Raw genomic sequence first — 11,616 nt, forward strand, 5'->3', positions numbered from 1 at the left:
ATCATTAAGATCCATTTTGGGCTAGATTAAGTGACCCAAGCCTTAATGGGCTCAAGTCACTTAAGCCAAATAGGGGAATCCTATTTATACCCCATAGGGGCTAAGATTTCCATAACCTTGAGAGAGACATTGTCTTCCACCCCTAGAGATAGAAAGAGATAGTGAGAGCCAAGAGATCATCTTTTCCAAAGTCCACACTTTGGAGTATCAAGATCATGATTCGAGTCATCGACCGAAAGATCTTAGTGTACTAGACTTCTAGATTTATTATTCTTCATCTTCAACAAGTAGAATTGATCTAGGAACATCCAAATCAAAGGTAAAGTTCTCTCAAGGTTTTCTTCTCGATCATAGAATTGTAAAAATATGTTTTTTGCTTTTTGCATAGGATCTAGAGGCCTAGGGTAGTTTTGCATGCACTTATTCGATCTAGGTAAAGGAATGGAGAAATCTAGGGTTCCTAACAATTTGTGGTCTTAGAAATGTTTTTAGATATTGATTTCCTCTCTATTGAAGATCAAGGATTGTTGTTCATCCAACTGAAAAGTCACAAGTACATCTAAGAAGGTTTGGCTTATGCCAAGTTAGGCTCCTAATGAAATGTGCCTTCAATGGTCCATGTATTGTGCCTTAAGAGTTAATGAAATGTGTGTTGGTTAGAAGACCTAAATAATCTCAATTACATGATGAAATGGATGTTAGAGAGACAAAACTCTATTATATGTGAACCGTGCAAACAGAATGGTCATCATAATTATTATTCTTGTTGAAATAAGAATAGGGGTGATTAGGGATCATGATACATCTATGTAACTAACATTGAATAATATGAAACTTCCCATTATTGCATTGGATGATTTATAAACGAGATAGTGTCTTTGATATAGGGGAAATTCTATCAATTTTTTTGTTCACTTCACACACATATGAGTTAAAAATATTTACTTTCTATTGAATCTTGACTTCTATTTATTACATTGAAAATTGATATTACTACACTTACTAAGCTTGGTTGTGTAGTTGATTAATCACATGATTTGTATATGAGATAATGTCTTCGACAAAGGGGAAATTTTTTTAAATCTTTTGCTTTTTATTTTTTATTTTAATTTGCAAACATATGACTTGAAAATATTTTACTTTTATTTTGCATTTCACTATTCAATTAATTTATTTGATTATATATAACACTACTATACAATCACATTACAAGTATAGAGGGCATAGGTGGTGTTTCTCTTCTAGAGCCTCTAAAGCAATCTATTTTGGTCTTATAAGATAAACATAGGTCATCGATGGTTGATTCTAGTAAGATAGGCACATCTAAGTACATAATATGGTCTAATTATGTAAATCTTCTAAGTTATTTATGTTTTGTAGTTTAATTTGGTATTGACCCAGAATGCTTCTCGACCTTCATGTGTAAGCGGCCATTAGACCCTTGTATTTGCTCTTATATCATCTTATCTAGATTCTATAAGTTATATCATTTCAAGTATGTGTAACTAGATTGATGTTGATCACGAGCTTAGTTGAAAGGTAGCGCACCAAGACACAGTTCGACGTAAAATTTAAGCCTATAATGTTAGGCTTTTCTTAATAATTAATAAAATTTGCCGAGTCCCATTCCATGATAAAATCCATCCATTATGCCACTATCCAAGTCCAAAAACACATTATTTTCATAGCACAAGATTCAAGGAGTGATTATTAAATCATGATTATAATTTAAAAAATCGATAAGTGATGGTGATTTTGTTATTAAAATTTGTGATTGGGAACAAGGAAAATTGGGAATAGTGCACATTCAGAGGAACAAAGAAGGTGGGTCTAACATCAACAACTAATGTAAGAAAAGAAAACTTAATTCAGTATTTGGAAGAGTCCAGAGTCTCATGTGAGCTTGGTGTCAAGTGGGCCCTTTCAAAAATTGTTGTGTTTTTTCAAAATCCCCTTCACTCACATCCAACTTCAAATCAAGACATATAATACTTCTGTCATGAACTGTTAAATATTTAAATTTAATTTCGGAATCTTATAATTATAAAATTGATTTTGTATTAATGTTATTAGAAGGGCAAAAAAGTAATCAATGGGTCAACTAAAAAATTATTTCTAGAAGGTTTCTGATGAATAATTGAATGCAAAATAATTGAGGCCCTAAAACAAATAGAAAGAAATGTAAGTGGGTCAAATTTCATAGGTTATGACTTATGCCTGGAAAAAAGAGTGGAAGATTTCTCATACGTCATTAGTGTTTCTTTCCCTCAAATTCTAGCATGGTGAAAAACCCGTCTGATTTGTGACTGTTTTGTATGATTTTTTTTTTTTTTTTTGATAGAAAATAGTTTTTTGAAAATAATAATAATCATAATAAATAATAAATAATAAAAATGATGGTGGGAAGACTTTAGTGTTTATGGAGTAGTAATTCAAACCTGAAAACATGCAGTGTGTCGTCCCATGTTTAAGTTCTTATCTGTCAATTGCCATCATCATGAGATGGAAAAACTGCGTGGCATGCATGTGGTTTGATTTCCCACTCCATAGTGATTGTTTTTTTTTTTTTTTTTCTTATAAAAAATATATATTTGATATATCTGCAGGTACATTATCATAATCATTTTTTTTCATTTTCTAATCTTATTAGTTATATTTGATTACATTTTTTATAACTTAATTACATTCTTTGGGCTATCTTTATTCTAAAAAGTAGTAAAAAAAGAAAGAGAATACAAAAATATTTTTTTCATATTTAGTTTTATTATAAAAAATACAAAGGAAAGTCGTGTGTGATTTAAATTAGAAAGAAATGTATATATTTTTAATTATTTAATCTTCATATAGAAGATTTAAAATAAATAATTTATTGTCCTGGAATTTTATTTTTATTTTCTATCATTTTTTATCTCCTTTTAGGTTTATTTTTTAATTATTTTTTTTGTAGATCCTCAAGTCTCTTATTTGCCAACAATTGTTAGGAAATATACATACTCTAATCTTATAATACATTTATCCAAGCATTCACGAATATAAGGGAAGTTGATGGATGCAACTAACCTCCAATCTACCAACACTTTCTTTTATATTTTATTCTCAAACTTTCTAAAAATTAAATATCGTCTTAAAAATAAAATAGTCTTTCTCAATACAAGAGACTAACCCATTAAAAAAATAAAATTTATTAATTTAATATAAATGATAATATGATTAAAAAAATATATATTTTTGTTGGTATTTTTCCAACGTAAGCTGATCTTGACCCACAAACTCAAACTTCATATTAGGTATAGATTAGGCATATTCAACTCCCCAAAGCAACAACCTTATTGTTTATTATTATTTAAATGAGAAATATTCATTAAATTAAAAGAGAAAAGTATGAGATAATTTGAATTGCATAATGTAGACCCCCATTTGGGAGATCTTATTTTTTTTAATATAACATTGAGGAGCCGGGCAGCACCAGAGATAAAGTGGAGGGGGGTCCCTCTTTTTTCTCCACACCCGGAAAATCAGCTGCGAAGACGTGGGCGGCCATGCTGGTGGTTGGCAAACGACATGCTGCTGATGCGAGGAACAGTGGGGCAAGTAGAAGCTTGCCAAGGAAGACACGAAAACAGGTAGATAACGAGAGAGAGGAAAAGGGAGGGGGAGGAGAAAAAGAAGGGAGGGTTGGTTCCATAGATTTTTGAGGGTAGTGCTTGGAGAAGGAGATAACGGAGAAAGAGAGTTGGCTGCAGGTGAGCCTAAGGTGAGTTCCTTGTTTACTTTGTTTTTTTTTTCTTTTCTTCTTTATACTCCTCATCTCCTTCTGATTTGTTTGCTTCGTATTCGTTTGCTGATTTAGGTATGGATGACGAGGGTTATACCTTGAACTCCATTAATTTCTAGATCATGTTCTCACTTCGTTGTTGTTGGTTTTATTGCCATTCTTGTGGTTTAAGTTTGGGGCTCGTATGACTCCGCTTTGCATGCACTGTACTAACCCGGTTTCAGGAATCCCTCCTGTTTTGAGCTTCCTGAAATGAGGCCCTATACAATCGTGTGTTGCATGTTATCTTACCGGTTCTAACCTCAGCATTCACTCTAACTTATGTTCTTGCTTTTATCCCTATGTCCTCACTGTGATGGGTGGATTATCTGATCTGGGGTTAGAATAAAATGAACCTAGCCGAGTCATACCTGTGGTTTCGGGCTTATCTTGTTGATAGTTTGTGGCTCAAAAGTCCAGAGAAGAGCTAGATGTAAGCGGAGAGGGACCTTCGGAGCATTAGTTGCATTGCCGTGATTGCAAAAGTGGAGAATATTGGCTCATTACAAAGGTTGAAGGAGATCATGGATTTGTGCCTTGGCATTATCAGAAAGCATGCTGACCATGTCCACTTTAAGGCTTGGAGACAAGGTCGTACTGGTTACCCAATAGTAGATGCAGGAATGTGAGAGCTTTGGGCAACTGGGTGGATTCATAATAGAATAAAAGTGATCATAACTTTCCACCCTCAACCCCATCACCATGCTCGTCCATCACGGATGTCCCCATCTACCATATCCATCACTTTCAACTTCATCCCATTATCTCCATGCACGTATCCATGTTGATATCCATTTTTCCATGACACCCAACAAGCCCATCCTCCAAGTCCTACGCACAGGGACACCCTCGTATCCTCTCACCCACATATCCATCACCAAGACCCGACCTCCATTTCTTCTTCATACCCATCTTACTAACCTTCACACTCATCTTTCTCTCTCTACACCACGTGCCATCTCAAACTCGTTTTCTTCACTCCTCCAACCCACTTCCTTCCTCAATCCTCACACATGCATAGCATCATCACTCTTCACACTCCCTGAACCTGCAGCCATCCACTCATCACGCCACCAGCCACCATCACCCACTCCGGCCATGCGGACGTCTGCACCAGCCACCATGGCAGCAGCGTCTTCTGGACGCCGCCATGGCTCCCCTCTTCATCGCGCCGCCACAGCTCCCCTCTTCATCGTGCTGCCATGGCTCTCCTCTTCATCATGCCGCCGGTGGTGGAAGGCCCCCTTCGAGGTTGACGCGCGGGTGGAGAGACAAACGGAGAAGAGAATAGCTGCTTGAGTTTTGCCCATGGATGTCATTGGACTTGGGCCTGGTTGGAAGCTCAAGCCCAGTTGTATTAATGAAGGGCCTCATGCCCCCCCCCCCTCCTGTACTGTTCACTCTCATAGCCCAATACCCATGGGCCTCACCTGAAGGATCTCTTCCACCTTGGGCCTGCCTTTGAGTGCATCCCGTTTAGCATACTCACCTAGATAGACAAGCCCATTTGACTACTTCAGCTCAAAAAATAAATTTTCAAACTCCTAGTCTTAGTAACTTATTAATGTATTCATCCTTTTTTCTTGTTTTTTTCTTTTTAATTATTTTTTATTTTATATTTTTTTTTTATCATATTTTATTTTTACCAATTTAGATTAACTCGACTTAAACATAATTAAAAGACATGTTATTAAGGTTGAATATCGTTTTCAAAGCCCAAATTAATTCATATTTCATTTTCTTTGCTTTAGTTATGTTTAATCAGATATGGAAATTTTTGTACAATAAATTTACGTCGGCTTCAATAAATGTCCTACTATCTAAATTTTAAGTCTCATCTTCATAACTCATGTCTTTTAAAATCATTCTTCAAAAATCCGATTTCCTAAATTAATTCTCAATTCCAAATGTTCAACTATTTACTTTCACCCGTATAGATATTATTCTTGCTATTATTATTAGTTCGTGTTTATGTATTTAATTCTTTTTAAAAATCCTAATAGTTAAAACCCAACTCTTCAAAAGTCCCTTGTCCCGATTTAATCTTCAATCCTAGGAATCCCATTATTCGTCAAAATCTTATTTTCATTAAATAGAATCATTATGATCCCATACCTTATCTAATTATTTAAAGCCCCATCCTTCAAAATCCCGATTTCCAAATTCGATTTATAATTTCCGGAATTCCAATTTTTACGTTTATTTATTTAATCCTTAATATTTTGTTATTATTATTACTTTTATTTATTTACTTTTAAAAATTCCATCCTTAAACCATTTTTCATATCTCTAAATTCAATTTCAACTCCCAAAATTCCTATTTTCGTAACTATCCATCTAATCATTATTATTTTTATTATTCAATTCACTTATTGGTTTACTCCATCTATTCAAAATCCCACATCTAAATTACTCTTCAAATTTTCAATCTCAAAAATTCCATTCTTTAGTTTAAACATTATGTTTGTTAATAATTATTATTATTATTCCATATTTATTTATTTATTTTCTTTTAAAAAAAAAAATTCATTCATTAAAATTCAATTCTTCAAAATCTAACTTCCAAATTTAATATTCAGTCTCAAAAATTCCAATATTCACATTAATTTATTTAATTATTATTATTATTTCATTTATTTATTCTAAAATTTCATTTTAAACAATTCATTAAAATTTCCGACTTCCGAATTAAATTTCTATTTCTGAAAATTCCAATATTCACATTAATTTGTTTAATTAATTTTATTTATTTATTTTAAAATTCCATTCTAAACAATTCATTAAAATTTCCACTTCCGATTTTAATTTCTAATTCCAAAAGTTCCAACATTCACCCTAATCCATTTAATTATTTTATTCAATTTATTTATTCTAAAAAATTCCATTTTAAACAATTCATTTAAAACTTTCGATTTCCGAATTAAATTGCTACTTCTGAAAATTCCGATTCTTCACAATAAGCTATTTAATTATTATTATTTTAGTTATTTATTTTGAAATTCCATTTTAAACAAATCTTCAAAATTCCCATTTTTGAACTTAATTTCCGATTTCCAAAATTCTAATTTCTTTAAAATTTAATTTCTAAAGTTCCAATTCTTAAATTTAATTTTCAAGACACCAATTCTCAAATCCTTTTAAAAAATTCCAATTTCTTTTCCAATTCTTAAATTTAATTCCCAAGACTCCAATTTTTAAATAAATTTCAAAAATCCAATTTTCTCTTTAACAGTTTTAATGCTTTCCGGGTTTCAAATAATCTTCTATTTATCTCGACTTTACATAAGCATGAATGTAATTTTCATAATTCCAGATTAATGGAATTTGTGGGATTAATTTGTGCAAGATCAACGGGCTTTGGTGGGGGCCCAACATATGTGATTTCCTCATGATTGATTGATTGTTTGTTTGATTTAATTACCCCACATGTTTGATTTGTTTTGCTCTATGACATGCATGAGATTATTCTTTAATTGTGCACTAACCCCTTCTCGTGATAGCGCATGATGGTTCATTGCCCAGGTACGCACTCATTCTCACTCCGGTTAGTCTATATGCATTTTCTGACTCACATATGTGCATGATTCGCTCTGGGTATTCATGGATTCTTTTATTGATTGTCATGTCAGCTTTACTTTATTAGTAGAGACCCGACTTTAGGGACTTAGAGGGGTGCTACGGTCTTTACCGTACCTTCCCGATAAGTAACCTGACCCCCGAACTCGATCCGGTTTTTCGTAGATCACCTTTTCCAAGATAAGGAGTCACACTTAGGGTTTTTCTTTCTTATTTTGTTTACCCTTTTAAAAATAAAACAAAAATAAGTGGCGACTCCAAGTCATTTTCAAATAATCAATAAAAATCACATTTTTCAAATAAAAATCGAGCTCGCCATCGAGTGGGAAACGCATTGAGCCGAAATGCGGGGTCCACACATAATTAATATAGTTTTGTAATAACAATAAAAATATCATTTTATAGCACTTAATCGAAATGGCTTCCATTCCAACACCGACCACATGCTCCAACCAAATACGAATAATAATAGCATGGTGGTACCATTTTAAAATTTTAAAATATAGCATTCATCTTAACGACTTAAACGAGGAAAAGATAATATTTGTGATTAAAATGATATGGACCTCACATCTGCCACATGCTCCAATCAAAACAAAAGGATGCATGTGATGTGATTTTTATTTGACCGACTAAGCAACCATGAATAACACCTGTGAGATATGAATAATCAAATGCACTTACAATATTTGATTTGATATCCCAAGGTGGTTCATGAAAGCAACTTATTAACACATGGGAAATCCAATGAATTCAAGTGGCACTTGACATGAAATGGGGTCTATTAAAACTATTTTTATTGATAGTGTTTTTATTAATAGTATTTTTGTTAGAAATGCTTTTAAATAAAATTATTTAATGACTATTTGGGAATGTTTTCAAAAATAATTCTAAAAAATGGTTTTTAGGAATGGTTATAAAAAATAGTTTTCTACATCACATTCAAAAATAAAATTTTATTTGAGAACTTACATATGAAAAATAATTTTCTCAATTTACTATCCATAAAAGTTGTAATGAACTCCTAAAAATTGTATAGATATTGTATGTTTTAAGTTCAAATGACTCTCATGGCTTTAAAAAGCATTTATGTTGTTAAAAAGAACTCATAGATATATATATATATATTCGATATGAAAATTATAAATACCTTGTACTCATCCAAACCAACTCCCACTCATAGTGGGTCTGACAATCGATTTTAATATTATTTGTAATGACTTACTTTTAATTGTATAGATATTATTTATTTGAAATATTCTCAGAGTTTAAAAATATGTCTACATAATTAAGAGAATCTTATACATATATAAGGTCAAACTTTTCTTTCGATGTGGGATATCAAAATCAGCCCTCCTTCCAATGAGGATTGACTTTGACATTATTTATAATGGTCTGTTCCTATCGTGTAAATATTATTCACTTTAAACCCTTTAAATTCTTGTGACTTTAAAACACATTTACAAGATTAAAAGAAATACATACATATTTAGTATAAAAAAATTTTCCTCCGTCCAAAGTGGGATATAACAAAGGTACTATATACTTATTATAAAAATAACTTTTTTAAAAAAAATTATTTTATGTGAAAAGTTTACAAATTACTTTTTAGCGATTTTAAAATCAGTCTCAGCCGGGCCTTAGTCTAGTGCTGAAATAAAAAAATTTCAGGCTCCTCCAATTGAGAGATCTTTCATATGGGCGGTGAGGGTAGGCAAACAAAAATAAACTAAACTAAGCTTCTATGTTGTGGAGTAGAGTGGATGTCCTAGTATAAGTGGCCGACCTTAGAACAAAAAAATGTGAGGTTGATGTGATTAATATCTGTTACATTTAATTAAATATTTAGATAAGTCTTATCAATTACTTAGTGCCACGTCAATTTTATTATGATGCATGACAGGGATCTGTAACTTATAAATTTATAATCCCCCAGAAAAATGTTCTTCTTTTATTATAAAAGTAGTATATCCAATGTTAAACAATCAAATTATTATTAAGTTAAGATTTAAAAAGAGAAAGAAAAATGTTTTTGTCGATTTGGATATATTTTATTTTTAAAAAACAAAATAATAATAATAATAATAATTTTTATACAAAATACAATAATAATTAGAGGCATATATAAAAAATATAATGATTTCTAAATTTTTGATTAAAAATTGATGTCTTAAAAAAAATTTCAACTTCAAATTTTAAAATTTTGAAAATGTTTTTCAAGTTCTATATTTTTTGTCTAAGAGTTTTCACTTTTTATATCGAAATTTCTATTTTTAAAAACAGAAGACATGGAAGGTATCCAAATGAAATCTTAATTTTATAATTATTTTTTTTTTTTAATAAATTTGTTGACTTTTAGATCAAGATGTGCCCAATGGATTATGATCAAATTCGATTTCTTGAAATTATGATTTATGTATAAATGATTAATAAATTGATCGAGACCATATGGGCACTTGAAAATGTCTAAGCAAACCATGGGAGCCTTGCAATGTGGGATATTACAAAAGTACCATGCACTTACATACTTCATTCACACTGAATGCAATTTTAGATCTTGTTATGGTACATATTGTAAGGCTCCTATAATGCTTGATATAACATTTTCCACAACATCATTGCCCAACGTACTTAAACTAAGTCTAGAGGTCATTGCAGTATTAACACTTCTAGCAGTTTACATCTTGGGTTTGGACAAAAGGTTTGTTATATACTTAGTTTGAGAAAGCTGCAAACCTTCTAAAGTTTGCTTGACCTATATTCCTTGAAAGTAATCAACTAGGACAAGATCTTTTAGAGAAAAATGCTCATAGAGCTTACTAATCAACTTTTGAACTTCTATGTAATTACTTTCTTTTACAAAAATATCATCAACATAGACTAGGATAAAAGTAGAATGTTGTGGAATGATGCTTACAAAGACAGATTGATTTGACTTTGTTGATTTGAATCCAAGCATGAGTAGAGCTTTATATAATTTTTCAAACCAAGTCCTTGGAGCTTGTTTGAGACCATTGTAGGTTGATTAGGATATCGAAAACTATATGGTCGTTGTGTACATACTTTTTCTTATAGATCTTCATTAAGAAATGCATTATTAACATCTAACTATTTGATTGACCTATTTCTTAATAGTGCAATTGAGAGAATTACTCTTAAGAGTAGTTGGTTTTGGTGGGAATCTTAAATTACCTCATTCCTATGCCCTAGATCTCGTAGAATGCATGCATCTATCCCTAGGAATCTGTAGATCTAATACAACGAAAATAAATGACTTCAAAAACCATAGAATAATACAAATCTAGATATTAAAACCCATACCTGCGATTTAAATGTTTCCAAATCAAAATTCATCCAATGAAGAATGTGTGTGAATGCTCTCCAGGTTTGTACACCCAAAGTCTTCCACTCGATGACTCAAACCATGTCTATGACACTCCAAAGAGTGGAATTTGGAAGGGTGGATGCCTAGACTCTCACTTTATATCTGGATTTGGAAGACAACAGTCAAAAAGACCATTAGAAAACCCTAACCTCATAAAGGGGTATCTATAAGGTTCCCTTTTAAGCTTAAGTAACTTAAGCCCACATGTGCTTGAGTTGCTTAATTTAGCCTAAAATAAATCCTAATTGATTAATTAACCATATAGATTCATCTAATTAATAAATTGCCTAATTTAGAGACCTTATTCACTATACCCTGTGTAACTTAGTGTAATTACTAAAACGCTCTTATACACAAGAATGAACCAAAAGTCAATCCAACATCTCATAAACTGTGTCAACATGGTATATTAGCTTAGAGCAAAGATCATTGGAACCCATAGGAGTACTAACATCCTTAAAATCCAATTCTAAAGTTGATTAAACATTCCATTATAGAGAATCAACTACACTCTAATATCCTATGTAAATAGCAATGAGACAAAGCTTGGATCCATAACCTACTATCCACTACATGTAGACCCCATATGAACTAGTATCCGTAATCTAACAAGGTAGTATTATTACCTATCAAGATTACCTCTTCAATCCTTAAGTTATAAATTTTATTTATTATGTGATCAACTAGCATACTCTAACTCCAAGGAGTATATGCCAAATTCCACTAAAAGAATTACTATGACCACAGATTTCATGATCACATATCATTTAGGTCACCTAAGGTGACACGTTATATCAAACCCATGAGATATTATGGTGTTTATATTGAAAATACCTGTTAC

This window comes from Vitis riparia, chromosome 14 (genome assembly GCF_004353265.1).
Source record: "Vitis riparia cultivar Riparia Gloire de Montpellier isolate 1030 chromosome 14, EGFV_Vit.rip_1.0, whole genome shotgun sequence".
Lineage (NCBI taxonomy): Eukaryota > Viridiplantae > Streptophyta > Magnoliopsida > Vitales > Vitaceae > Vitis > Vitis riparia.